This window comes from Mus pahari, chromosome 5, assembly GCF_900095145.1.
Source record: "Mus pahari chromosome 5, PAHARI_EIJ_v1.1, whole genome shotgun sequence".
Classification (NCBI taxonomy): Eukaryota; Metazoa; Chordata; class Mammalia; order Rodentia; family Muridae; genus Mus; species Mus pahari.
Genome location: NC_034594.1, coordinates 143,047,477 through 143,053,476, shown reverse-complemented (window position 1 = coordinate 143,053,476; position 6,000 = coordinate 143,047,477).

Below are 6,000 nucleotides of genomic sequence, written 5' to 3'. Positions count from 1 at the left end.
TCTGGAGTCCAGCTTCTTGAGCTCTTTGTATATATTGGATATTAGTCCCCTATCAGATTTAGGATTGGTAAAAATCCTTTCCCAATCTGTTGGTGCCGCCAGTGCTCTTAACTGCTGAGCCATCTCTCCAGCCGTTTGGTGTTTTGATGACAAAGACTGATTGGCTAGTCAGGCATGGCGGTGTACATCAAGTAATTCCAGCACTTGGGAGACTAAGGTAGGAAGATCACAAATTCTAGGCCTGAACTACACAGTGAGACTACGTGTGTATGTGTGTGTGTACATATATACACATATGTAGTATGTGTATACATATACACACATATATGATATATATAAATTATATATGTATACACACACATATAGTATGTGTGTCCCAAGTTAATCACTCAAGTGAATCTGTGTTGTTGCTGCTGCTGTTATTTGAGTGGCCATAGGACTTGTTATGATCTGAAAGTTTTCAAAAAGGTCTCTGCGGTCATCTAAGCTCTCCTACAGGAGGAAAAGCAAAAAACAAAAACTGAAGCCATCAAATAAATTCTGGGATAATGCAAGGAAAAACAGAGTTGCCTGATGATGGTCCACACGCTCAAAGCCAGGTCCTTCTATCTACACAGGTCAGGGAAGGTCCACAGGAGGCTGTGTCCACATCTGCCACCCCAGCATGGCAGGGTGAGTAAGGGGGCTGGAAATCAATGGCTGAGCACAGAGTCTGTAGTACCTCTGTAAAGTGATCTCAAAGCAGCTAACCGAATCTTTAGAGCTAATTTCATCTTTAAGGGTAAGGTGGGCTGATAGAATTAAGTTACGTGGTAGAAGGGGGTGAGCAGAAAGGGCCTTCCCACGGGGAACAGCGGTCTCTTCAGGAAGATGGCTTGACAGAAGGTGGGCAGGCAGGAGCTGTCTACATGAAAGGGACTTGATCAGGAAGAAGCGAAGGAGCTAGCAGTCCGCTTCTTAATTGTCAGAGGCCAGGATTGTGTAAGGTGTTAACGTTGTGGAAAATTGGGTAAACGGTACACAGGAAATCTCTACTGATTTTGCAACTTTTCTGGGAGTCTAAAATTAGCCCCAAATAAGAAAAAATTATGTAAGAGAGGAAAGTCTTAAGCTATGAAACTTAGGTTCAATGTGGACACAGATTACCTCCCAACTGTACAAGATGTCTCAGACCGCTGGGAAATTAAATGTGGGTCAGTGTAATGATCTCAAAGTACTCCCTTCAGCTTATTAAGTGGTAACTTGGACAAATGAACAGGAGTTCTTAGACTTTCTACTTTGTGGCAGTTGATATGTGTGTGGAGGGGTATGTATGTGTGCCTCTCTCTCTCTCTCTCTNTNTNTNTNTNTGTGTGTGTGTGTGTGTGTGTGTGTGTGTGTGTGTGTGTGCTCGCCTCTCTCTCTCTCTCTCTCTGTGTGTGTGTGTGTGTGTGTGTGTGTGTATGTGTGTGTGTGCATGTGAAATGGGTGGTGGATGGGTGTGTGAATGTACACATGAGCATGCATGTGTATGTGTGCATATATGTATATGTGTGCGCGAGCACGTTCGTGTGCATGCATGAATGTACATGTGTGTACTGCGCATGTGTACATGAGAGTATGCGTGTGTACGTGAGTGTGTGCATGTACCTGTGTGTGCATGCATGTGTGTGTGTGTGTGTGTGTGTGTGTGTGTGTGTGTAGGCCAGAGATTGATATCAGGTATGCTCTTCAATCTCCACCTTACTTTCTGAGTCAAGGTCTCACTGAAACTGGGGCCAGCCACTTGAACTACATCGTCTGGCCATCAGGTCTCTGGTATACCTGTCGCCTCTCCCCATGGACCACAGGCATGTAAGCACCATGTTCCATTTTTTTGTTTTTGTTTTGTTTTGTTTTTAAAGTGGATTCAGGGAACCCAGATTCAGGCCCTTCTGCTTGAACAGTTACTTTCCCCACCAAGCTATCTCAGCAGCCTAGTTAGTGCTTTTTGTATTATTTTCATAATAAAAAACTAAAACTACTAAATGCTTGCTTTTTCTTATGCTTTCAAACAACCCTCTAAGCCAGAAGATCCATTACTGACATTTTGAAAAGGAGAAAAGTAAGGCTCATAGAATCTCAGTGACTTGTTTAAGAGCACACAGCCAGCACACACTGGAGCTAGGAGTTGTCTCCCGGAGCCTGCTGTTCTCCAGAATACGGTTGTGGAAACTCAAGGAGAGAGGAGAAGAAAGAGGGCCTTTTGCTCCTATCCCAGGGGACCGGGAGACCATCAAGGAAATTCAAAGGAGGAGCTGGCTTGGAACGGCACGATCCGGCATTTATCTTTAGATGGCAAGAATGGCTACTGTTTGTTGCTGCTGCTTTTAAGGCAGGGTCTCACGTATCCCAGACTGGCTTTGAACTAGTTTTGGAGTTGAGGCTAGATGACCTTGATCCTTCTGCCTTGCCCTCCCTCGGGCTGGGATTACAAATGTGTACTGCCATGTGTAGCTCTCTTTTATATTCTGCTGGGGATGAAACCCAGGACTTCATAACTGCTGGGCAAGAATGCTCCCCACTGAGCCCCCACCCCAGCCCGACGGCTAATGTCCCTCACACACCTGCTTTACCTTCCTTGAACACTTCACAGTCCGCCCTCCATGCAGACAGAGGCAGTTTGGTTGGGAGACTTACCCAAGATCACACAAGTGCCAAGCACGGAGCCAGGACTCAGGCACAGACATTGCAGAAAGTTTCCTGCACCCAGTGTCCCCCCCTCCTGCAAGTTAGGAGCAGATGTGAAGGACGCATATGCAGTCAACTGACTGTTCCCACGCATTGGCCAAGTAGTGGCAGCAGAAGACCACCAACCTCACCAAGTGATGCCACATAGGCCACAGGTGCTTCTGTTCCTTAATGCTCTGTCTGCTGCTGGCCTCTGCATCTGCATGTTCATACCCTCGTGCTTGCCCACTGCTCCTTCCTAGCGCCCACTGAATACAGACTTGCGCTGGCCTGTGCCAGCAGCCCCTCCCTTTCCTCACATCTCTATCTCTTCTCTGCTCTACTCATTTGCACTTAGCACAGAACATGCCATGAACGGTTCTCTTTCCTCTAAAGGAGGGTTTCTGTTTGGAACACCTCTCTGTCTGAGAAACTGGAACACCTCCCTGGGTACACAGGCACATAAAATAAAAACACAAATTAAAAAGTACTGATAATAAGTCATACATTCGTCTTGAAATATTTGTTGTACCATTTGAGATGGTTAGTGTTAACTCTCCACTTGACAAAAATCTAAAATCATCTGAGAAGTAGGACTCCAGGCCCAACAGGGATAATGTTAAAGGATGGGAAGACTTGTCCATTGTGGGTGGCACCATTCCTTACATAGAGGATCCTGGACTGTTTCAGACTGAAGCTAACTCAACTGAACATTAGCCTGCGCACATTAATTCTGCCTTCTTGACTTGGATGCACTGCGACCAGCTGTCTTGGACTCCTGCTGCTGTGGATTCCCTGAAATGAGGACTGGAACTGGAACCATGGTCTAAAATCAATCCTTTCTCCCCCTAAGTTGCTTTTCTCAGGTTATTTTATCACAGCAACAGGAAATGAAACATTTATTAAAGATGAAAGCCAATTTCAAAATAATGAGGTAGATTGCTAGTTTTATTACATCTTGCTTGAATACTGGATACTTCAGAATGTAGAGCATCTTCAGTGTGGTGGTTTGGCCCATAGAGGGTGGCACTATTAGGAGGTGTGTTCTTGTTAGAGTGGGGGTGGCCTTGTTGGAGGGGGTGTGTCACTGTGGGGGTGGTCTTTGAGTTCTCATATATCTATATATGCTCAAGTGTAGCCAGAGCGAGTCTCTTCTGGTCGCCTTTGGATCAAGATGCAGAACACTCAACTCCTCCTCTAGCACCGTGTCTGCCTGGATGCTGCTGTGCTTCCTGCCAGTGAGGAGAGTGGACTGAACCTCTGAACCTGCAAGCCAGCCCCAGTTAAAACTTTGCCTCTCTAAGAGTTGCCTTGGTCAACGGTGTCTCTTCACAGCAATGGAAACCCTAAGTAAGACATTCAGTGTTTTCAAAGGTGATTCGCATTTTAATATTATAGTCATTAATGCCAAGAACGCTGCTTAGCAGAAATACATAGTCCAGAAAGGTGGAAGAATATTTAGGGTCATTTTAGAAGTAGTTGGAAATTCTAACCTCATCTCAAGTCAAAATTCAAGTTAGTAACTCCAAATTGCAATTTTGAACTCAAACTTTCTAATACAATCTAATCCAAACTATACTAATTTGACACTTATATCCTGGGGCATGGTGGAAGGAAAATAGCAAAAGGTTTTGTTTTCTATAAATGACCAATATTTTTTTAATTGGTTGTTTTATTTATTTACATTTCAAATGTTATCTCCCTTCCCCGGTTTCCCCTCCACAAACCCCCCTATCCCATTCTCCTCTCCCCACGACCATATTTCAATAAAAGCAGAAAACTTTGTATACGTAAAAGGAACATAACCCGTAACACACAGGTCTCAAATCTGAGCTGAGGTGCTTCAGGTATACTGCATGGCCCAACAGTTCTCTCAGTGCAAAGCTACTGTGCACATGTTGTCATTGCCCCCCTACCCCCCTGTGTTTTCTAAATGAGCGTGTGAGCGCAGAGAAGAACAGGAGGGTGAATTGCTATGTTTCCTCTGTTTTTTGAAATGATACTGTTAGGAATAGTTGAATAAGGAAAGAACAAGTATATATTTCTCAATTCAATTCAAGTGCCCTAGGTTATGTACAGGGTGACAAAGTGAACTGATATTCAGTCAGTAAGTACGGGAAGCTGAAAATACCCCTTCATCTGACAGGTGAGGTCATGGCCCAGGGAGAAGGGATGTACCTTATGCCTGTGGGAACAAGGGAAGGCGCTTCAGCTTTTTGAGATACTGAATCTCTCAGTCTTGATGTTTCCAAAGTTTTATCCCAACTGAATACAGGCAAGGAGGGTGTTTCCCACCACGCAACCTCAGGCTGCTGTTGCTTCTCTGTGGTCATCGTTCTTTCCTCTCCTTCCTCTTCCCAGCTGGTTAAAGGCACTAGACAGCATGAATAGTCCGTTTGGTTCTAAGGCAATTGGTTCACCCAGATGCAATGGGCTGGATTTCCTAGAGGGCTGTTCCTCTCAAGGCCTTCCCCTGGTCTGCATGCAGTGGGAACCCTGATAGGTTACCTGACAAGAGGAGCAGGAAGTCAGCCCTCTCTCGAGCCCCTCTGCTGCTACCAAGTCAAACAGCTCTTGCATCTGCTGTGAAAGACTTGACTACCTGTAATTTGGAAAGGTATCGAGTGCAGGAAGCTAGCAGGTCTGGGAGTGGAGAGGTGGGCTGGAAAGCCACACAGGATACACACACACACACACACACACACACACACACACACACACACACACACTGAGCAGCCCTGACAGGTGGGCATGGCTGAGGTCCACAAGGATGTATGAGCAGTTGTGGCTCTCCAAAGAGAGTGGGATGTCATCACCTCCCTGACTCCTAACCAGGTTCTGCCTCCGCCCACACCATCACCCACGTTTCCCTGGGTGTTCTGTCTTCTTCTGCCTGTGCACTGGGCAGAGAATCACATGGTACACTGCAGGGTCCACACAGGGCTCAGTCTGAACTAGGAAAGGGTTCCAAGAATTCCCCGTCCCTTAGGGAACCCTCTTTCTGAAAGACAAGACCGAAAGGCACCGTGCATGGTGGCTTGTGCTTGGAGCTCAGAGGATCAGACAAGAGGACTGTGAGTATGGGGCTATCAAGTGGTAGAAAGGGGGAGTAGGGAAGGAAAAGGAGAGGACAGGGGAGAAGAGAGGAGAGGAAAGAGCACACAATACCACCATTACCCCCAAGGAGGGGTGAGGGGTGTGGTTGTTTGTATATTCTTGGCCCAGGGAATGGCACTGTTGGGAGGTGTGGCCTTGTTGGAGTAGGCATGGCCTTGTGGGTGTGGGCTTTAATATCTTTGTCCTAACTGCCTA